The sequence below is a fragment of the Phalaenopsis equestris genome, unplaced genomic scaffold, assembly GCF_001263595.1.
Source record: "Phalaenopsis equestris unplaced genomic scaffold, ASM126359v1 Scaffold218946, whole genome shotgun sequence".
Taxonomy (NCBI): Eukaryota; Viridiplantae; Streptophyta; class Magnoliopsida; order Asparagales; family Orchidaceae; genus Phalaenopsis; species Phalaenopsis equestris.
This window is the reverse complement of record NW_018237354.1, coordinates 162,724-188,330: the sequence shown is the minus strand read 5'-3', so window position 1 is coordinate 188,330 and position 25,607 is coordinate 162,724.

Below are 25,607 nucleotides of genomic sequence, written 5' to 3'. Positions count from 1 at the left end.
TTCAGAGGTTGGTGCAAGACCACAACACCATGCACTTGACACTGGTGACATCTTTTAGTTGTATCCATGCAGTCGGACATCATTGTCGGCTAATAATGTCCGAGTCTCTTGATCTTTATTTTCATCTTTGGAACCAACTGGTGATCGCCACACAATCTGACATGTAATTCCTTGACAATATTTATGCTTCTGCTTTGCTTGGACATCGCAGCCACATTTGATCAAATGATCTTTTGTCTTTTGTAGAGGACATCACCCATGGACATCACCCATTAAAGCGTACAACATAGCCCTTCTTGTGATGTGATGCACTGCTGACTTTTCCTCTAACATCTTTCCAGTTTGCAAATATTCTATTAATGGCTTACGCCAATCTTTGTTGATATCAACAACCGTAATTGTCATTTGTTCTTTTTTATGAGCTTGTGTAGATTTTCAAAGTCGATTTGAGACAAAACCTATCATTCTTGTCCCGTAATGTACCCTCCGGGGGACACACCAATTCTTTTGTAAGTTTTGCTAGAGCGTCAGCATGAGCATTATCTCTTGAGGGATCTGGTAGAAAGTTATAATGGGAATTTGCTCAAGTAGCTTCATCTAGTAATAATGATATTCTACTAATCTTGGTTTCAAAATCTTCTACTGTTCGGCGACTTGTTGGATGATGAGCTGAGAATCGCCATAGATGGCAATATCTGTTATATTCATTGAGATTGCCAATTCCAACCAAGTAATTATGGCTTCATATTCTGCTTCATTGTTATTACATGGCTCTATCAGGTAATAGGAGAATCTCAGCATGTCCTTATTTGGTGTGATGAAGATCAAACCAATTTCTGCTTTGCCTAGTATAACTGTTCCTGATCCTTTGTCTTTTCTGGCTGATGAAGCTCCATCAAAATACTTATCCCAGCATTGTGCATTGAAAAAATCCATTTGTAATACATGTTCATCTGGTAGTTCGTCATTAAGAGAAGACCCAGCTAGAAGTGGGTATGCAGCGAGAAAATATGCTAAAATCTATACCTTGATAGCATGGAGGGGAACAAAAGTTATATCAAATTGCAACAAAATCATCGATCATATTGCTAGGCATTCAGAGAGTGTTGGCCGAGTCATCAAATATCGCAACCAATTAACTTTTGAAATTAAAGTTACCTTATGAGAAAGTAGTAATGTCTGCGATTCTAGGCAGCTAAAATCAAAGCTATACAATGCTTCTCAAAAGGCAGATACCTTATCTTCGTCTGTATTAGACGGCGACTAAAGTAGTAGAGTGCATTTTCCTTACCCTTATCATTGACTTGGGGTAAGAGGGCTCCAAGAGATTCATCTAAGGTCGTGACATAAATTATTAAAGGTTTTCCTGGGATAGGCGCTGCCAAAAGAGGAGGGGTCATTAAATATTGTTTAATGTCCTCAAAAGCCCACTGACATTTCTCTTCCCAAATGAATTTGACGTCCTTCTTAACTAATGTCGAGAAGGGTTGACACCTACTTTAGAGATTAGAAAAAGTCTTTAAGAGCCCACTTGTTGGTATGTTAGTACGACGTTCATTAACCCAAACGTTGTTTCAAGGTTTTGGGAACAAGGTTTTGGGAAGAGGCATTTCCAAGAAAGCTTTAATCTTATCCGGGTCGATCTCAATTCCTAAATAACGGACAAAGAATCTTATAAATTTTCCTGAGGTAATGCCGAAAGCGCACTTCAGGGAATTCATCTTAACATCATATTGTAGTAATCATTCTAACACAATCCTCAAATCATACAAATGGTTCAAATCTCTAACACAATCCTCAAATCATACAAATGGTCTATTTTTTTGTTTACTTTTGATGACCAAATCATCCACGTAGCATTCCACTTGGTTGTGAATGAGATCATAAAAAATCTTTGTAATAGCTTGTTGGTATGTCACTCGAGCGTTCTTCAACCCAAACAACATCATTGTGTAGCAAAAAATCCCAATAGGTGTTTTGAAGGCTGTTTTTGAAGGCTGTAAGTGTAAGTGCTGCATCTTTGGGAGCCTTCTTGATTTGGTTGTACCCCGATGATCCATCCATAAAGGAGAAAATTTCATGTGTCGAATCGATATCCACCATCATTTCTAGTATTAGCAATGGAAATTCATTCTTTAGACATGCTTTGTTCAAATCTCTTAAGTCGCACATACACGGATTTGTGCATTTTTCTTCTTAACTTGCACAATGTTAGCTAACCATGTGGGGTATTACTCTTCCTGCACAAATTTAGCTTCTATTAACTTCTTCAACTCAACAATCACTTGCTGCTCTATTTTGAGGTGCATTCTTCTTGGAGCTTATTTTACTGGGGTCATATCTTTGTCCACCCCTAGTTTATAAACTACAACTTCTGCAGACAGTCCTGATATTTCATCATAACTCCATGTGAAGCAATATTTGAATTCCGTTAACGGTTTGACCAACTCTAAAGATTCTTCATCGTTGAGTAGAGAACTTATAAATGTAGGTCGGGGCTGCTCTTCCATCTTGAGGTTAATTTTCTTCAATTCATCAACATTTAACTTGATTTCTTCCTCAAATTATGGCGGGGCGGTTTTTATTTTCTAATTGGTAGAGTCATCCTCCACATCAAGGTATCCGATTCACTAGTAATAATCATACAAAATTTTGAATCATCGACTGGTCTGACTGTATCAAATATGAGACCCTCTTTCGAGTTGGGAGTTTGACTTTTAACATCTCATAATTTTTCAAAAAGTTAAAATTTATTTTTTAGCATTTATTTTGGCCAATGTCCATGTTGAATTAACTTTTGTACAAAAGGCAAAAAGTAACCAAAAGGTAATTCAATCCAAAAGGTAATTCATAACCAAAAGGTAATTCAATTAATTCATTAGAATCCTCATCTAAATTTACATGATTTTCAAGATTATTAGAAGTAGAAGCATGATAAAATTTGATCAGCTTTGAACCAGCGCTATGGACCTCCAAGACCTTTAAACTCTCAACCTTTTGAGGGCAAATTGGAGCAAGGTTCATGGCGTTCACATAGTGGTTTATCCGATCATACATTGTCTCATATTTTCTTTTCTCCACATCTTCTAAGGATATCTCGAAGGATATCTCGTATTGTACTCGTATTGTAGTTTCTTCTATTTTGTTATCATTATTTCATCTTCAGAACTTTCTTCATCATCAATGTTGATGGTCAGTCTGGCCCATTCAACAATTTAGTTCTTCCTCGTCCATGTCCCCGGCCTCGACCTCGGGTGCGCGAACTAAAAGAACCCCCACCAACTCGTTCTAAAAGAGTGGTGGAAGATTGCTAAGTGGAGCAGAATGACTTCCACTTTTTGATTCTTCTGAATCTTCCACCAACTTCACGAGAGAAGACAATTTTCTTTAAAGGCGCATAGTAGGCGGCATCTTCATGAATGCCAACTTTATGAACTAAAAATGGCTGTAAAAAATGGTTTATGAACTAAAAATGGCTGTAAATCTCCCTTGATGCAATGTTCTTATCCTTCCTTATAGTACTTAATGCACTGGTATAGAGACGATGGAATTATGTTGTGTTCATGAATCCATGGTCAAACCATTTGAGCAATGAAAGAGGACTCAATGTCGATAATATGGAATTTAGTGGTTGTTACTAGTTCTCCAACTTTGATAAGTAATGTAATTAATCCAAGGGCTCTCTCTCCCTTTTGGTTGAATCCTCTTATCATCATTTTATCGGTTGTAAGCTCCTGAGCTTCAATGTCCAAATAGGACAATGTCTGTAGGCTCACCAAGTTGAGGGATGCTCTAGGATCTACTAAAACTTTGGACAACACAAATTTATCAATGTTAATGGAGGTATATAGTGGACGATTATGGTCGGCGGTACCGAGCAACAAGTCTTCATCTATAAAGGTTACCCCAACTATTCTTTCAATGGGCAAAATTCATCCGAAGATGTGCTGGCCAACTAGGCTAAGCAAATCTCTAGATCAAGCAAAGCTGTAACCACAGACTCTCTCATCTCCTTTGACAAGATTAGAGTGTTATAGATGCTTAATTTGGCCGGAAACTTCCTAAGATGAGCTAGCATGTTGTAAGCCACTTTGTATGATCCTCTAATATTTAGTTGGTTATGTGTTTCTTTTGTGGTTCTTCCATTGGCAGAGGTGGAGGTATCTCTTCTCGAGTTACTATTTGCATTCCTTTATCCGTTGGAGCTGACCTCAGGGGTAATACTTTCCCGCTCGTTAATTTCAATTCTGTAATTTCTTCTTCTTGAGATGTCATAGGCTAATCTTCTAGTGTTTCTTCTTTGTCAGAAAGATCTAAGTTGATGGCAAGTGGTGCACTGTGGCACTCGAGGAGTGGTTGCTCACTCCCGATGCTGTCATAATCAGTATTGTCAATGTCTTTTTTAGTCTTGCTAACAGGTTCATCATACTTAAGTATGATTTGAGGATCACTTTGGGAATTGAGATCAAAGTTAGATTGGTCAAAATAGATTATGTTATCACTAGAAAAAATTAAAATGTAGCCGAAATCATAATCATTATATTCATAAGACCCGGATGGGAAAAATAATAATCATACAAGGTTAGGGGTTTGAGGTTCTTCCCTGAATTTGAGACAACTAATATAGTAGAGACAACCCCTATCCTGCCCCCCGTACTATAAGTCTTCGTGGTGTTCTTCTTCTTCTTCTTCTTTGGTGGTGGCAGGTTTCCTAGCAAAATATTTATCTCTGTCTTGTTAGGCTGAAGACTGTGAACGGAGGCTTTCCTTGATGCATTTTGAATTTGGTTCAGTACACACTTGACCTTGTTCCAAGTCACACTCGATCCGTCTTTTTCTGAATATGGATCTACCAAAGCGATTGGCTTGGCCAAAATCATATTTACAGAACCTCTTTCAGGTTCTTTTAAATATTCTCTTGGATCGTTTTAATTCCTTAAGATTTTTCTCGATCCAATCCTTAAAGATGAAACAATCCTCTATAGTGTGTCCAAGCATCTTGTGATACGGACAATAATTAGGTTGATCGTTTTTGTTGACCCCTTCGGGTTTCTTTGGATTCGGTAATCTAAACTCTGGCTTCTTCATCAGACTTTTGAACATTTTGGGTACCGCTTCGTATTTGAAGAAATTTTTTTTTTCCTTCATTCCGTCAAGGACAGACCCTTTCTGTTTTCAGTTTAGTACAATCCCCCCTGAGGCGGTTGCTGGCTAGACTGGCCTTACTGTTGTGTCTGTTGTTGAGCATGTCGTGATGATGACTAGGAATTCTGATGAGAATTTTATACATGTATCTTCATTGAATGTTTTCCTTTATCGACTGTTGCCACCGTTCTGGACCTCTTTTTAAATGCTCTAGTTGCTATGGATTTCTCTACTTTCTCTGGGGAATCCGTATGTTTGAGTTCTTCTTGAAGATTGTTGGTTTTGATGAGTAGCTTCTCAAAGGTTTAATGGTGAGTCCCTTGAGCATGAAAGCTACTGGCCCATGGATGCTCTTGAGTAAGATCTCAATTGTCAATTTCCTTTAGCTGAGGTTCACATTTCATGCTAAGGTTTCTCCACCTCAAAATGTAGTCCACTGAAGTCTCATTGTGCTTTTGCTTCTCTACTAAGAGATCTCCAATAGACACATGATGTTGCACTCCAACAAATCTCTTCATGATTAATTGTTCTAGCTCGGTGAACATCTTGACTGATCCGTTGGGTAGTTTGACATACCAGCAAAAGGCGATCCCTCACAGGCTGCTAACAAACTGTCAAAAGAGCAAAGCTTTGTAACCTCTAGTATTACCATAATTGGCCAAAAAAATGCGTTATATGTTGCCTGGGATTTCTAGTCCCGTCAAATACCTTAATGTTTGGAGACACTAAACCCTTAGGGCAACGTACAACATCGAACTCCTCTGGGTAAGGTCTACCCTTTGAAATCATTGTACCGCCCTTAGATTGGGCTAAGGCCTCTCGAACTTGCTCGACCATTTACTTAATGTCCTTTTCTAGTATGTCACTTGATGGAGAATCCTTCTTTTTTTGTTCATCTCTATAAGCTGGGGAAACTTCCTTCCTTTCATTATTGTTATGTATAATCTCTAGTTGATTGACTTTTTGGGAGGCTAATTATGGTGGTTGAGACTTGCCCCTGAACTGTGGCCATGGTTGTCATGGCAGCGGCCATCTCTTCCATTTTTTTTCTCCATTTAGCTTATTTGCTCATACCTTAAGAAAACAACCCTACATAGCTCATCTATAGCGTTCTTTTCAATGAGAGGTTGAGCGTCGCACGCAGATGCAGTGGCTCTGGTCTCAATGACGTGGATATCCATGAAATCTTCCTTAAGGTAATCATTGAAGTCAAAGTCTTCATCATTATCAATGGAAACTCCATGTTCTCGGGCCAAATCAAAAATCTTGACCCTGAGCTTTTTGACCTTTTCTTCAATTATTGATCCTTATAGCACCTTAAGATCTAAAGGAATTTGTTGGACATCCTTTACTTGCTCATCCATCTCACTAGCAATTACTCTAACAATGCCGGATACTTTGGGCCCTTGCTTCATTCCATGATCTTCCCCTTCAGGTTCATTGAATCATATTGGTACGACGACCTTAGGTACCCACACTTTTTTCTTTGACGGTGGTGTCTTGAGACAAAGTGTCTCAGCAAAGACATAGGGCATGTCAAAGAGAAGTATGCTCCCCATGGTGCAGACCGAATATAGTATTGGGTGATCTCTTTGTCTTTTCCTTCAGAACTTTAAGAACATCCTTGTGGCTGGTAGTTGGTGGAATTCTCGGACCCAGATGCGACTTAACTGTTTGATGGCCTGGTTCTAGTGACAACAGAATTGATCACAACAATGGTGGTATAAACTTTGCATCCTAAGCAGAACCAGATGGGAATGCAAGCAGATAAAGCTTCAGTTGATTTCTGGGATTGTCTGGTATATCTAATGCCTCTTAGAATTTCTTTCTTCATGTGAGGGGATACTGCACATCCCACACGTTTGAGTAACTCACCAACTGAACAACCTACTTTAGCAGTTAGTCTATGGAAAACTGTACTGACTCAGGTGATAGGAGCGGGCTTCTTCCTCTCCCCACCATGTCCATGAGGTGACAGTAAAGTAGCGGTGATATTATGGATACTTTTGTACCCAATAGTATCCATTAAGGGATGGATCCTAATCCCTTGTAGAAGTGGATAGGTCTCCAATAACTCTGACTCTTATTGAAGAGGACTGTCATCAACAAGTACTTCCTTAGAAATCTGGGCTTTACCAGCCCTACAAACCTTCTGGCTACGGTTTCTCCTATGGGTTTGGGTTAACGGTGCGATCCTTCAACTCAATCTAATTTCAAATACTAAAGGTGGGACAACCAATCCTTCAGTCAGGTCTTCAACGATCATAATTTCTTTTCCCTTAGTAAAAATAGGAACAACAGGCTTAGTATGTGTGATGGTGGCAGTAGTATTGACTTTCTTGTAAGAAGGGAAATCCTGAGGGTAGTTTAGTGGACGGTTCCTAAACCTCTGGAGTGATGACTTTCATCATGAAGAACGAGGCTTTCCCGAGTATAACCTTGAGTTCATCAAATCATGCTCCAAACTTGATGGTGGGAGTGACATTGTGGGAACTGCGGCTCATCAATAGGTTGCAAGGAAAAGTGTGCGTTGGAACACTGATCCCGATTTTTATATGTAAGGATTTATGAAGTTGACACCATTACAGTGCCAAAAATTTGATCTTTATATGAAAAGTAAGATGTTTAATATATATATATTTATAGGCAATTAATAATGGGATTCTACGCAAGTATACATATCATTATCAAGTAATAATGGACTTTCTATTTAAGCCCCAAATATCTCGAACCCACGGGAAAGATGTAAGTTAGCAATGATAAATTTTAACAGGAATTTTATAGAAAATTAAACCAACTCATTGTCACTAATTTTGAATGTTGAGATTCTAATCAAACTAAATTACTTAACTATTAGCAAAACAAAAATGCAAATTTTTAATAATTACTACTACTCTACTAACTATGTTTACGTAATGAAGATTTCCTATGTGAAAAAGAATCCTTCCCACTACAATGAAATTTTGTTGAAATTAGATGAGATAGTTGTTTATAATATATATTGTGCCAAATGGGAGCAATTTTAATTTTCTACCCTGATACTACTGCGCATAGAAAATCATTGTTTAATCTTAGGTTTAGTCCCTAAATCTGTGGCTAGGCTAGGAGGATACCAGCTCCCACTCTAGGGATCCCACTTCCCTTTACCTGAAGGCTAACTCTTACTTTAGTTTTTAAACACTAGTTTTTAAACACTAAGACCATTCTGTCACCCTAAAGATTCTCTTTAGTCTGTCACCCTAAAGATTCTCCAATTCTACACCCAACAATGAATATTTCCTTATTTATTTGCACTTAATTTTTTGAACGAATTTGTCCTTCATGAAATCAAATGCAATCCTCACTCTGTTGTAAAACTCAACCATTTCCCGGATTGTATGTTTCAAAGTATATTTTAACAAATCAATTGGCCAGACTGAAAAGTAAATTAAGTTTGAAGTTGAAAAATCATCACAATTTATTTTATATTTTAATTATGGCACATTCATTTTATCTCTTCATTTCACCATATCTCAGAATAGGGGGAAAGATAGAGGGAACTACTGAGACTTCATGAGAAAGATACAACAAAACACACATTTCATATAAAAAAGAAAGTTCATACAACACTAAATAAATGAAAAAACTTATCTGGAATTCTTTCTCAAAGCAAATCCTTTGTAGCCTTTGCTTAGAAATGCAAGAAGAAGAACTCACTCACTTTTCTCTTTCTCCAACACTCTTACAGAAAGTTTCACACTAAATCTCACCACAAAAACTCTAAACTATGAAAGAAAAATTACTAATTGACTCCAATATGGTTGTGGAATGAAGATGGATTACGAAAATGTGGCATGGTGGAACATTGTGGAGCAAAAAATGAACATAGAGGAGCCCGTTTTCTAATGAAATTCGGCCCCAAATAAAGCCCAAGGTCGGTTTTCCAAGAGGTGCCTCCAAAAACTATTAAAAAATCGTCCATATACATTGAACCTTCTAGAAATGGGGTCTGAACCGCCTTTGGTGCCATCGGTGCTAGTTTGGTGTCTTCGGCGCTGAGTAAAAATTCTCCAGCTTTCAGTTGTTCTGCACCATCGGTGCTGACCTTGGCGCTGACTTTGGCGCTGCCGACGCGGAGTATTTCCTCAAAAATATCATTTTAACTCCAAATTTTATCCTTTTTGCTTTCTTTTTACTTTTTTTTGATCCTTTTTGCTTTCTTTTTACTTTAAGCCCTAAAAATTAACAACCTACAAGAAAACATCAAAATACCTTCCATTAAAGTACAATATCACCATAAATAAGTACAAAATATGGGTCTAAAAATGTATATATTTTTGTTGTATCAAAATCCCCCAAACTTACATGTTACTTGTCCTCAAGTAACTTCTCTACTACATAAAAAAAATGACTTATGGTAAAGAATTTGACTTTTAGACTTCCATATTTTAGTTCTCTAAACATAATAGTTTAAATTAAAAAATATTCAAAATAATTCCAGTTTTTACTAAAGGTGTAAAGATATTTAGTAACTAAGTCTAAGGTTTTTTATCCTCTATTTCTTTCAAGAAAATTTGCAATTTATTATATTAAAGTCACTTAGGAAATTCATATGACATTGAACTTCATAAAACTTTATTAATAATTAAGTTAATATTCGAATCAAAAGTTTAGAAAATGTATCTAAGTCTTTTTTGTTAAGTTGATTCAAGTGAAGCCAATTTTTAATCAAGCATCTCCTCAAGCTTCTCCCCACAACTTTTCTTTTTCTTTTCTTTTTCTTTTCTTTTACTTTTCTTTTTATTCCTTTCCTTTTTCTAAGAATTACTATATCTGGATAGCCTTTAATGATTTTGAACTTCACTATCCTCTTCATAAAGTTAAAAACTTTTTACATTTCTTCACTTAACAAATTTATATTAACTTAAAGATTTTATAAAGTTTAATTCTTTTCTTTTTACATAAATCTTTTAAGATTTTCTTAATACTTCAAAAATACAAATTTTCTTTACTAAAAATAGAAAAACATAGTCTTATTCTTTTTTACAAAATATCTTAGCCCATAGAATTAACCTTTATTATTGAAAATTTTTACTTAAATTTACTATATATTTAGAAACATAAATATAGTTATCTAGAGTTAACCCTTAATACCAAAGGTCATGTTAGCTTTAAAATTTTAAAAATTTAGTTAAGTGAGGACAAATAAAATTAAGTTCTTTCTCTCTTTCTAAAAATGAATTTTCTTCTTCCCCCCCAAACTTAAATTTTTTTAATTTTTTTTTTACATGAAGAACTTTAAAAATGATGGGTGAAAGAAAGCATTAAATACATAAAAAAAACTCATACCTGTTGGAGATTCTGATTTTTTAACATAAATTTTAAAATAATGCAAGTGCTAATATGAAAACTACAAGGCTAAAAACATTAAATTGCACATAATACATATAAAATTTGCTGAGAAAGAGCTAATCACAAAACATAAAAAAGTGTTGAAAATAACAACAAAACTGAACTAAATTCTAAAAATGAAAATAGTTTTTCACATTATAGTTTCACATAACATAAAGTTTCACAGTTTCACATAACATAACAACAAAGTCTCAACAACAACATAACACAAACAATACAATCATAAAGTACAAACACATACAAACAAACAAATAAAAAGATCACCAGTTATCATCTTCCTTATCATTGACATCTAACTTCTGCTGTTGACATGGAATATAAGTAGGGTGAATAGGGAACTGAATTGTATGGTCACCCCTCAGGTATCTCACTAAAGCATCATCATAAGCAGCATCATACTCAAATTTCTGGAAAATCAGATAATCAGAGTGAGCATTTCTGGCCTCCATATTCTGCATCCTATGATCCATCCGCAAAATATCTCCCTACTGAATCATCATCTGGTCCAACAACTCCCTATTGCTAGGGTCACTTGAAGTAGGCTCACTAAAAGTAGGGGTTCTATAAGTAGAAGGAATATCCCTGACCTGTCTTCCAGATCTCCAATCAACATGGGACTCATAAGTATTGATGTTGGCAGACCCAATCTGTCTTTGAGGCTCAATCCTCTCCTCATCAGGTCTGAAATCAACTCTTGCATGCTCACAATGTATGTAAATGAGAGCTGGGTGTGCTAATACATCAGTGATCTCTCCTAGAGCAATAGATCAAATGTTCATATAAATGATAGAGCCTACATTTATATCCATCACTTGCTGAATACATAAGTTTAGGATGGCTCTATCCTCGGTCATTTTATTATGATAGTTTGTTGTAATCATCCTCCTAAAAATAAAATAATGTCAGGCCTTAAACACTACATTTAACATAAAAAGGGGAATGTTAACTGTAACTCAATTCTTTATTTTCTAAGGCCCTTTCTCACTAGTCAGAAAAGAAATAACTTCATCTAAGGCTTGAACTGTAGCAGAAAATGAATGATACTGGCATCTATAAACATCTTCTAATTGATAAAGCTCATTGATGTTTCTTGGAGTAAGCTCCACCCTTTTTCCTCGAAAAAAACAAAATCATCAGAAGCCTCAGAAAGGTTGGCATTAAATTCCATCACAATCCCAACTATCGCATCGACAATAAAATAACAAAAGTTTTTCCACTACCGAGTGAAAATCAATCGCTCAACTTATCCTCCTAGATTTTTAAAACCTTGGTTCTGAATCACTTTTTTATTTTCTTGAAGACTATGAAATTGAGCACTGGCTCTAAAGCTGATAAACCTTTGCTCGTCATATTCTACTTTCCTTTTGCTCGATCTAGGTGCCATAGGAAATCTAGAAAAAATTTAAAAAAAATCTGAGTAAATCCCAAAATTCTGAAAATCAAAATGTAAATCAATTTAAACTTAAATCCACCAAGTAAGAGTTCTTCACCAAAGCATTTTCTCAAAATCTCTCAAAAAAATTTCAAAATTTTGGATCTAGTCAATGTGAGAAAAATCTTTAGTGAATAAAAAAATTTTACTTTAAAGTGTAGCTCTTACCTAGAGAAGATGAAATATGAAGTTCCTTTGCCTCTAAATCGCCTCAAATCCGCCCAAAATCAAGCCCTATGTGCAAAACCGAAGGTTGAAGGTGACTTAAGAGGTAAAAATGGAGGTTTGCGGTGAAAATTGTGAAATTAAAGGCTTAATTCGTCGCTTTCAAGTTGAAGGCGTCGTTGACCGCATTGCCAGCGCCGTCGGCATTAAAGGACCGAAATTCACTTTTTTAATTTTCAAATTTTCAATTTCCTTTAAATTTTCTCCAAAGTTTTTAGTATTTTTAAACACAAATTTTTATCTAAATTCATAAATACACATTTCAGAAACAATCATTTTCACAAACAATAACAAACTATCTTTTATATTTGAAAATACACTTTTTACAAACACATTTCACAAATCACAAATTCACACCTATTAAGCAAACTAATTATAAATCAGCATTGAAATCAAGCTACAACACTAAACGCTGACACAAAACTATACACATAATCAAAGTTGAGAATTCTAAAGCAAAAACAAATCAAATCAAACCTAACCAAATCCACACAATTACACTAAACACATAAACACGTTTAAGCAAGTAGAGAATTCACAATCTTCAATCGTTCAACCTCATCTTCAGTGCTTTCACCTCCTCTAATATCTCCCATAGATTGATAATGAACATATAGGTTGTAGTTTCTATCATATACAATTCATTAATCCTCGCAGGAGTAAATGGTATAGCCTTACCTCGTACGAAGACAACTCCTTGGGTAACTCCATGTAGATTTGCATATAACTCTTCAATAAAGGTACAACAACCACAACGGTAGTGTAACACAAAATTTTCCATCACTTTTACAGAATAATCTTGTCAACTGGAGCACTTGGATTGATCAACCTTGGATTGATCAACCTGGATTGATCAACCTATGATTAACAAATCCTCTTTCCATGATCAATCTCTTCTTTGTAATAACTTTATCGTATAATCTATGCATGTCAAAACTAAGAAAATTTCTTCTATTGAAAACTCCATACCTTAAAGTATTTCTGGAATTGGAAGCCATGGAATCCGAAAATAAAAAGTTTCTAGGCGTCCTAGGTAGTTTTAGGACTTTAAAAATACCTCCCGACGGTTATATGGAGCGAAATCCCACCAAAACCTGACAAAAGTCGAAGGAACCATCCAACCGCTCTCGACATTGTTGGTGCTCCCAATGTGCACTACCGGTGCTAAGATCCCTTATCTTGGGCACAATCGACACCCATTCTGGCACCGTCAGCGCCAGTGGCCAAATTTTTGCGATTTTCATTTTTCATTCAATTAGATTCCAACATTTCTTCCAATACCAATATAAGACTTAATTTATAATAAATGTAATTGTGTAGGATTATTATCTACTCATATATAAGACACTTAACAAACTAAATAGTAATACATAGATATATAAGTATGGGTTGCCTCCCACAAAGTGTTTGGTTTAACATCGTCAGCCCGACATACCATTTGTTTAGTTAGGTTGACTTAACATTAAAACCTTTTTAAATTGAGGAATTTGTTATTCATAATAGTGTTTTAATTGATGCCCATTAACTTTAAATATCTTTCTAGTGTTAAGATCTTTAATCACAATAGTTCCATAATAATAAACTTTAATCACTTTAAATGGTCATAACCATCTGGATTTTATTTTTCCTAGAAATAATCTCAATCTTGTATTATATAATAGAACTTCTTATCCAGGTTCAAATTTTTTCTGAATAATCTTCCAATCATGCCATATTTTCATTTTCACTTTATAGATTTTTGCATTATGATATGCTTCATTTCTAATATCTTCAAGTTCATTGAGTTGCAATAATCTTTTCTTACCAGCATCTTTTAGATAAAAATTAAATTCCTTAATAGCCCAAAATGCTTTATGCTCTAATTCTACAAGTAAGTGGCTTGTTTTTTCAAATATTAGTCTGTATGGGGACATTCCTATAGGAGTCTTATAAGCAGTTCTATATACCTATAATGTAGTATCAAGTCTAGCAGTCCAATCTAATTTATAAGGATTTACAGTTTTTTCTCAAATGCGTTTAATTTCATAATTTGATATTTCTGCTAGACCACTAGTCTGAGGATGATAAGCAGTAGAGAATCTATGCATAATATCATATTTCTTATTTAATTTTTTGATTCTCTTATTCCTGAAATGAGATTCTCCATAAGTAATAATTACTCTCGGCGTTCCATATCTTGTAAAAATATTTTTAATTAAAAATTTAGAAACACTCCGAGCATCACATCTAGGTACAGCAATAGATTCAATCTATTTGGACATATAATCAACATCAAGTAATATATATAAGTTTTCAAATGAAGGCATAAATGGTCCCATAAAATCTAATCCCCACACATCAAAAATTTCAACTTTCAATGTGTAATTTAGAGGCATTTCATTTCTTCTAGATATTTTCCTACACGTTAACATCTATCACATGTTTTAATATATTTATTAACATCTTTAAATATATTAGGCCAATAAAATCCAGCTTGCTAAATTTTATATGCAGTTCTATTTGTTCTGAAATGTCCTCCAAATTCAGAATCATGGTATCTTTTAATTATCTGTTGAGTTTATTCATAAGGTACACATCTTCTAATAATTAGATCCTACATTGTTTATATAAATATGAGTCATCCCAAAAATAGTCATTTGAATCACATATAAACTTCTTTAATTGTGGATTTTTTATATCAGGTGGTAGAATATCACTTACAGTATAATTTACTATATCAGCATACCACGGTACATCCATTTCATCAATACTATATAATTGTTCATTAAGGAAATTCTCTAAAATTTCATTTGCAAAATTAGCTAATATTTCTATTTCTATTGTACATAAATGATCAGCTATTTGATTATAATTTTCCTTTCTATTAATCACGGTAAAATCAAATTCTTGCAATAGAAGTATCCATCTAATTAATCTTGGTTTAACATTCTTATTTCGCATTAAATATTTAATAGCAGAACGATTTATATGCACTATACATTTAATTCCAATTAAATAAGGTCTAAATTTATTAAAGGCATAAGCAATAGCTAATAACTCTTTCAGTAGTAGTATAATTAGTTTGAGCTTCATTTAGAGTCTTACTAACATAATATATAACTTTAAAAAATTTATCGTACATTTGTCTTAATACAACCCCAAGAGCAAAATCACTAGCATCGTACATTATTTCAAATGGTTTCTCCCAGTCAGGTGGTACTGTTATAGGTGCAGTGACTAATTTTTTCTTTAATAATTCAAATGCTTTTATGCATTCTTCATTAAAATCAAATTTTGTATCTTTTTCTAAAAGTTGGCATAGAGGCTTAATTATTTTTGAAAAATTTTTTATGTAGCGCCAGTAAAAACAAGCATGTACGAGAAAACTTCTCACCCCTTTAACAGTAGTAGGCGTTGGTAATTTTTCTATAACTTGGATTTTTGCAGGATCTATCTCCATGCCTATTTCAAAAATTTTATGCTCGAGTACAATACCTCCTGCAAAGTACAATACCTCCTGCAACCATGTACCTCCTGCAACCATGAATTGACATTTTTTTTCCAATTTAATACTAAATTGACTTTTTCATATACTTCAAGAACTTTTTCTAATTATTAAAGCATAATTCAAAACAAGTCGCAAATACAGAAAAATCATCCATAAACACTTCCATTCCATGCTCTATAAAATTACTAAAAATTGACATCATAAATCTTTAAAATGTTGCAAGTGCATTGCTTAATCCAAAAGACATTCTGTGAAAACAAATGTTCCATATGGGCTTGTAAATGTTGTTTTCTCTTGATCTTCTCTTGATCCTGTAATTTGGTGATAACCGGTATATCCATCTGAAAAGTAATAATACTTATTCCCTGCCAATCTATCCAACATTTGGTCTAGAAGGGTAAAGGAAAGTGATCTTTTCTGGTGGCCATATTTAATTTTCTATAATCAATGTAAATTCGCCAACCAGTTACTTGTCCTTATCTTATTGGTATTAATTTATTTTTCTCATTTTCTTCAACAGTCACTCCTCCTTTCTTCGAGACACAGTGAATTGGGCTTACCCAAGCACTATCAGAAATATGAGATATAATTCCAGCATCTAATCATTTTAAAATCTCTATTTTAACAACTTCTTTCATTATTGGGTTTAAGCTTCTTTGAGGATCAGCTTTAGGTTCATATTGTTCATCTAATAAAATTATGTGAATACAAATTGAAGGACTAATTCCTTTAATATCTGCTAAAGTCCATCCAAAAGCCTTTTTATATTTTCTCAACATTTCTGTTAACTTTTGCTCCTGAATCCAGTTAACTTGGAAGATATAATAATCAACAATGTAGATGACTATCCTAAAAATACATACTTTAAATGGGCAGGTAATATCTTTAATTCAAGTTCAAGTGGTTTAATACTTGATGGGATAAGATTTTTACTATCGTTTTCCAACAAGTCTAACGTTTCAAATTTGCACTGAATATAATCTAAATATTCTACTTTAATTTCATCTTCATTCTCAAAAATTTCTCGTTGCTTAAATTTATTTTTAATTCTTTTTTAAATTGTTCATTACTTAGATAATCAGCTGCTTCCATCCTGAAACATTCATTATCTTTTTCTATTACAGGGTAGTTCATAGCTTTTGTTATATTAAATTTTACTTCTTGATCATTAACTCTCATTATTAATTCTCCTTTTTGTACATCTATTATAGCTCTTCCTGTTGCAAGAAATGGTCTCCCTAAAATAATAGGAATCTCTTTATCTTCTTTCATATTTAATATTATAAAGTCTACAGGAAAAATAATTTTATCCACTTTTACTAGTACATCCTCTATAACTCCTTTTAGATAAGTTATTGATCGGTCAGCTAACTGAAGAGTTACAGAAGTAGGAGAAATTTATCTAAAATCTAAACATTTTTCCTAAATCTAAATGTTTAAAGATCAATAAGGGCATAAGATTTATACTCGCTTCTAAATCACATAAAGCTTTTCCATAAAACTTTTCACCAATTGCACAAGGTATAGTAAAAATACCAAGATCTTTTAAATTTGCAGGAAGATTTTTCTGAATAATAGCACTACACTCTTCACTGAGTGCAACGGTCTCATGATCTGTAAACTTCCTTTTCTTATTTAGTACATCCTTTATAATTTTTGCATAACTTAGAATTTTTTCTAAAGCTTCAACAGAAGGAATATTTCTTGTTAACTTCTTTAGGATTTCCAAAAATTTTGTAAATTGTTTTATCTCTATTCTTCTGCTTCAGCCTTTGAGGAAACAGAGGTAATGACTTTTCTAAAGGAACCTGTGTTTGTTCATTTTCATGTTGATCATTTTCCATTTCTTCCTTCTCTTCATCAACTTTAGTTTCTCTTTGGATTCTTGTTTTAGTTTCTTTTTCACTTCATAATTAAATAGCTTTAATTTGCTCTTTATTTTGATCTTTTGGATTAACTTTCACAGTACTCAAAAGAATTCTAGAAGGTCTATTAATAAGTGTAGTATCAATATGTTCTAATTGATTTTCAATATTTTTAATAACAACCCCTTGTTTTTGTATTTGATTTCCCATATTCAAGATCATTTCTTCCATCGTCAATTATCCATAATCAACTTCTTTTACTTAACTTGTGGTTTAGGATTGGAGTTAAATTCTAGTGGATAATTAGGTCGAAAATTAGGATTTCCTTGATTGTTCAGATTTACAGATGGATTCACCGAATTATTATAATTATTCCAACTAAAATTAGGGTGATTTTTCCATCTAGGGTTAAAATAGTTAGAATAGGGATTGTTATTTCCATTAGTTATAGTGTTTAAGATTTCGTAAGATTGTTAAGTATCAATAATCTATCATAGTGAATTTTCCTCTAATACTGGGGGTATTTGAGAATAGTTCACTCCTACTTGATCAATCTTTTTAGAAATAGCAGCAAGTATTGCAGCAATCTGTGAAGCTAACATAGATATTGCATCAGAATCATGAATACTAGCTACTCTCTTAGGATTTACTGTTTCAGAGGGCCATTGAAAATTGTTTGTAGCCATTTCTTCAACTAAAGAATATGCTTCATAAAAAGGTTTTGACGTTAATGATCCACCCGCAGCAGCATCTATAATAGATCTTAATGATCCTACTAATCCATTGTAAAAGGATTGAATTATTAACCAATATGGCAAAGTAGGGAGCAGACATTTTCTAAGAAGATCCTTAAATCTTTTCTAGGCTTCATATATCAATTCCCCTTCAAACTGAAAAAAGTTGTAATATCATTTCTAAGCTTAGTAGTTTTCGAGGGTGGAAAATATTTAGCCAAGAATTTTTGTGATAGTTCTCCCCAAGTTTTAATAGATCCAAGTGCTAATGAATTTAACCAAGCCTTAGCTTTATCCCTCAATGAAAAAGCAAAAATTCTAAGCCTAACTGCATCATTGGACACTCCGTCATATTTAAATGTAGCACAAATTTTAAGAAAACTAGCAAGATGTAAGTTAGGATCTTCAGTAGGTGATCCTCCAAACTGATTATTTTGTGCCATTTGGATAATTGCAGGTTTAAGCTCGAATGAATTAGCAGCAACATCAGGATTTTGAATAATTAAATGAAGTTCATCTGCTCTCAGATTAGCATAATCTTATAAAGGTCTTTGTCAATTCTCATTTATTGGATTTTTTATATTATTTGTCATTTCTTTCAAATTCTTAATTTCTCTTTATTGTTTTCAAATCTTTCTAATAATACGTTCTAATTTTGAATCGTAAGGTACTAAACCTTTAGATCCAATATTTCACATAAACAAACAAAGTAAGCAAAGTAAAATTCCTTAAAAATAATCTCTTAAATAAATTTCTTTTTTTTTATTTTTGATTATATATATAACTATATATATATTGTAGTTTTATATATTTGTATATATATATAGTCTAAATTTCCTAATTTGTCAAAACTATTTATTTTTACTAAATTTAATCGTTACCTTCCCCAACAACGACGCCAAAAACTTGATCCCGATTTTTATATGTAAGGATTTATGAAGTTGAAACCACAATAGCGCCAAAAACTTGATTCTTATATGAGAAGTAAGTTGTGTAAATTATATATAATTATAGGTAATTAATAATGGGATTTTACGCAAGTATACATATCTTTATCAAGTAATAATGGACTTTCTATTTAAGCCCCAAATATCAATCCCACGGGGAAGGTGTAAGTTAGCAATAATAAATTTTAACAGGAAATTTACAGAAAATCAAACAAAATCACTTGCACTAATTTTGAGTGTTGAGATATTAACCAAACTAAATTACTTAACTATTAGCAAAATGGAAATGTAAATTTTGAATAATAACTACTAATCTACTAACTATGTTTATGTAATGAAGATTTCTTACGTGAAAAAGCATCCTTCCTACTAAAATGAAATTCTGGTGAAATGAGATGAGATAAATGTTTATAATATGTATTGTACCAAATAGGAGCAACTTTAATTTTCTACCCTTATAAAGTGCATAGAAAATTATTGGTTAATCTTAGGTTTAGTCCCTAAATCTGTGGCTAGGCTAGGAGGATACCGGCTCCCACTCTAGAGTTCCCACTTCCCTTCACCTGAAGGCTAAATCTCGCTTTAGTTTTTAAACACTAAGACCAAATTGGAGGTTTTAGTCTGACACCCTAAAGATTCTCTAATTCTACACCCAACAAAGAAAATTTCCCTATTTATTTGCACTTAATTTCTTGAACGAATTTCTCCTTCATGAAATCAAATGTGACACTCACTCTGTTGTAGAACTCATACTTCTTTTCTCGGATCATATGTTTCACAACATATTTTAACAAATTAATTGGCCAGATTGAAAAGTAAATTAAGTTTGGAGTTCAAAAATCATCACAATTTATTTTATGTTTTAATTATGGCACATTCATTTTATCTCTTCATTTCCCCATATCTCAGAGTAGGGGGAAAGATAGAGGGAACTACTGAAGCTTCTTGAGAAAGCTAAAATAAAACATAAATTTCATATATAAAAGAAAGTTCATACAACACTAAATAAAAAACAAACTTATCTGAAACTCTTTCTTAAAGCAAATCCTTTGTAGCCTTTCCTTAGAAATGCAAGAAGAATAACTCACTCACTTTTCTCCTTCTCCAACACTCTTACAAAAAGTTTCATACTAAATCTCACGATAAGAACTCTAAACTATGAAAGAAAAATTACTAGTTGACTCCAATATGGTGGTGGAATGAAGAAGAATTATGGAAATGTGGCATGGTGGAATGTTGTGGAGCGAAAAATGAACGGAGAGGAGCTCGTTTTTTGATGAAATTTGGCCCCGAATAAAGCCCAAGGTTGGTTCTCCAAGAGGTGCCTCCAAAAATCTTCAAAAATTGTCCAAATACATCGAACCTTCAAGAAACGGGGTTTGAACCACCTTTGGCACCGTCGAGGCTTAGTAAAAATTCTCCACCTTTCGATTGTTTTGCTCCGTCGGCACAGCCCTTGGCGCTGCCGGTGAGGAGTATTTCCTCAAAAACATCATTTTGACTCCAAATTTCATCATTTTTTCTTCCTTTTTGCTTTAAGCCATAAATATTAAAAACCTGCAAGAAAACTTCAAAATACCTTCCATTAAAGTGCAGTATCACCATAAATAAATATAACATATGGGTCTAAAAATGCATATTTTTTTTGTATCAAATGCCATTGCAACAACTTCAAAAAAAAGAAAGCTCTGGGTTAGTTCTTTGTCCAATACCTCGTAATCTTAGTGCAAGCACTACAAATTAACAGAGGTCGATCTGTAGACTGGGTAAGTCTTTATTTAATTTGTAGAGATTTTAAGATTTTAGTAAAAATAGTTTGAATGTAGAAAGATTTAATTAATATAAGGAAAATTAAAGAGCAAGAACAACATGACACAATCTGATTTAATTTGTAAAATAACAAATTAAACTCGAAACAGAAAAAGTGAAGTTTAGGACCCAGTGTGGGACCAACTTTATAGCGTATAATGCCCGAGCAAAACTAGTCCACCAACACACCTATTGGGGGTCTGACCCCACACTAAGATTAAAAGTCCTCAATGGCCTCCTAATCCTTCCTATTCAAAGGTGATTGAACAGACAGTTTTGAAGTCCAATAGAGTTGACTGTATTTATCCGAGAAAGAAAAGTGTGAAGCATGCCAACAAAAGAGGGGTAATCTGGTTCATGGGGGACATGAACACATTATCGATGTATAAAGATAATATTTCCTGATTAATATGGAGAGAGAAACTTGTCCGCAATGAAGTCTCCATAAGCTATCAACAGAAAAATTTGAGGAGTTGCCCGTTGGAAGCTGTTGGCTGTCGGAATCAAAATTCCGTCACCCGCTTCGGAAATGCATTTAATTTACACACAAAGTTATAAGTTTAGAAAAATATGAAATCAAACTAATCCCATATCTTTCATAGTTCAAATGAAAGAGCACTATACCTCAAGCTATGTATCTATCTAAAAAAATAAACAAAAGACTTGATGGTGAGGGTCCATGAAATAAAATAAGAAATATATGACATCTGTTTGGTCTGCGAAAACCATTTTATTCATAAGCCGATAAGTTACCCCATTAAAAAAAGCTTCTTATAAGGGCAAGCCTCTATAGTTAATTATATCTTAGGTAACCAAAGTCACCTAAGGAAACTCCTGATAAAATTCAAGGAATATTATTTTCAAAGAGGTCAAAAGGATAGGAATTTTTAATGAGATCGGACAAAAATGTGTAAAAGGGGAATGACTCAAATTTGTAACATTTATTGTAGAATCCAAAGGAGGAAAAACTAGGAGATGTAACAGACCCAAAGGAGAACCTCAGTGACTTTCCAAGCTACCAAATGGTTTGGCTTCAGTTTTGGAGAGAAATATTTAAATGTTCATCCCATCAATTTTATTAATTAGGGCTTACACTCATGTAAAACTATCATACAAATAACATGGAAGATATGAGGATTTAGGTCGCGAAGAATGACAACCTCAGAATCTTAAGACCAGTTAGGGCTTAAATTGCAAACAAAGCTATACAAAGGCCTAAAAAAAATTTAGGATTTATGTTGCATAAGGAAACCACCTCGAAGTCCTATGGCTTGGTTGTTTAAATCTAAGAAATGAATTAGCTGATGTAGAAAGGTTTTGCTGTTGAAAATGGCTGTGCTGCGCTCAATACTAGCTCCAAGCTTCTCGTTGTGACAAGTTTAGGTTTTCTAATGTGTCAAGTTATGATGTCAAATTATATTTCCCTAAGGGTCATGGTTATTTAAATGTTATGGGGTATATTAAAGTTGATTAGAGCGACACCGGTTAAGATCCTACGATTCTCTCATTCTCGCACCACTATTTTCTTTCAAATTCACTTAGTTCAAATGAATTTACTAAACTTAACTTAATGAGTTCCATACTGTCATTTAGACCATGGGAAATCTTGTTAGAAACCATAGGTTACCTCATCCAAGGGATTCCCGATCATCCGATAGAGACATTTTAATTAGTTGCAACTTATGTTTTGTGATGTTTGTGATTAAATTTTGAGTTGTCTTATATTTTTAATGTTGTAGTGGTAAATTTTATCTTGATTGATTTTTAGTTTTGTTTTTTAGTTTTATGACTATCCTAGAAGTTTTAGTTTTATTGCAAGGTGACATCGTTGTTTAACATGCAAGCTCGATGCAAGAAGTACAAAAGGGTAAATGTAATAATTTAAAAGCATACCTGTCGATTCTTCTTGTTTCTTCACCTAAAAGGTTATTACTTGCAAGGCATGTATATAATTTTGCAGGAAATTTAAATTGCAGGAGCAGATGAAGGTTTAGCTACCAAACTCCAAGCTATGACTTTATTGAATCTCAAAAGGTCCTTGTGGATGGTTTTAGAACAAAAATATGGCAAGTCCAATTTTCCCTTCAGAATGTCCAATAGATTTCAAAATGCTCGAGGCATGACCCTGGACCACTTTGAAGATCTCTTGAAATATTCTGAGTTTATTTTGAACTTATAATATTATTCCATTAATCATCCAAGGTCGAAGTGTGACTACCTTGTTGCTCAGTGAAACATGACATTTTAATTATCTCGAGGATAGCATACCCAATTAATCAATTGATGTTTTATTTAAAAGTTATGTGAGTGGGTGCCTCTAAGGCAAGTTTAGGTCATTTAAGATTGTGGTGCTCCCAATTAAGTTCAAATTTATAGTTTTTAAAGATTTTAATTTCCAATCATGCTATTTTCTAAATCGAATCAGTTGAGTGTAGACATCGAGCCTATGTCACTACTAAGCCCTTAACAATCATGATAGGTGGAATGGTAATTATCAAAATTTTGATTTAACTGATATGTATTCTTATAAAATGATCACATCATCCTCAACTTTGGACTTAAGAAAGTAAAATATCATCTTTCTAGCTTAAGCCATCACTTAAGAATCATTTGATTTTAATTGACTTCCAAGTCAAGAAAATTAGGAGAATTATGATTTTGTTGATGTTGTGCAAAGGTGGTGAGTGAGTTTCTACCTTTTAATCCCATTGTATTTCAATCCTTCAAACATGTACATTAAGATCAAAATTTTTCATTTTCCCTTCGTTAATCCTAAATTTTGATTAAGAACTAAAATCTAAAATGATTATTTTTCCCTTGGGGTACTTTACCTCATAACTCATTAAACACAACTCAAATGACTTGAGCAATCAGAGTGGCATATCCATGAGTTAATTGAAACATCAGAGGAGAATAATGTGATTTTTTAAATTTAATTTAATTTAATTAATTATTTAAATTCTTGAAATAGGGTTTCAAAATTGATTTATTTAATTATCCAAAATAAAGTTTTATTTATGAGAAAATTATTAGAGGTTTCCTTAGGTCAGAGAAGCACTTAGACAAAATTTCAGGGTTTTTTGAATAAAATTATTATTATTATTATTATTTAATGTTGGATCAATTTCAATGATTTAATTAAATAGAAAATAATATTTTAATTACAAAAAATATTTTTATTTTTTAATTACACTTCTCTGAGTTCAGAAAACTCATAGAATCAAATTTTGCATTTTTATGATTTTTAATTTATTTCTAATAATTATTTTAATGAGAAAATAAGGAAAATTCACTTTTAAGATTTTAGAATTTATTGTTAACTTAGAAAAATTAGGAAAAATATCCTAATAAATTCTAAGTGGTTTGGGAAAACATGTACACATTTTGAACCATTTTTGTATTTTTAAAATTTTTTATTTTTTTAATTCTTTTTAATTCAAAATATACTTTAAAAATGACATATTTTCACAAAAATGCATTTTATTTTTATTAAATACCTGTGATCACAAGGAACTCAAAAAACTTTTTTTAATGATTTTTCTAAGCTTGATTAATTTATTATAATTATTTTGTATAAAAAAAATAAAGTTTTTTTAAAAATCAATTTTAGTACTTAAATTAAGCCAAATAATTTTTAAATTTTTATGGTAAGTAAATATGATTTTTATGCACAATGTGGAATTTACTTTGTCAATTTTTGATAAGCATGTAATTTACATAAATTAACACAAGGTGTATACATTTAATTAAATATAGAAATGTATAAAATAATTTAAAATATCATAATATTTTTCCTAGACTTCACTGACAACAGGAAACCTACTAAAATTATCCTCATAATTTTTCAAATGATATTTTGATTTATATAATTAAACTAAGCCAAAATGGCCACGCTAGCTTGAAAATTAGGTCTAGAAGCATATAGATGCCTTTTGACCTTGGAAAAATCAGAGAGCATCCCCTTTGTGATGAGTAATAAACCTTAGAAATTTCAAATCATGGTGAGCCATACTTATTCATGGAGAATTGAAATACCACAGAGTGTATTTAATTAATTGAAAATCATATACTTGGAAAATAATTTTTAGTTTTGGTCCACATTATTCTCCTCTGTTCACTGAGAAAGAGGGTATTTTCTATGCAAAGATATGAATTTTTAAAAATCTAGCATTTAATTAAATTCAAAAACTATTATTTATCTAGCTATCCACGCAACACTGACTAGATCATAGGTAGCTCCGAAAGACGACGCAGTGCTCTCCCATTTGTTGTGCTTTCCACCTAGGCATGCCACGCGGTCCACAGTTCATGCACCAAGAGTCTGTCTAGCTTGATCTCCTCCGTCTCTTAGATACTCGCGCGATCGGATGTCATCCATTCATCGTCCCGAAGTGAACAAACTCATAAATTGTCCACACTAAAACCTTTAGATCTATTCCTAGACTCAACTAGACTCAACCAAAGACTCAACCAAATCACATGAGGTTTGTTTATAAACCTTCATCTACTCAAGATGAACACATATATATGGTTAATCAAGTATGAAATCAAGCGGTTACTCATGGAGAATTA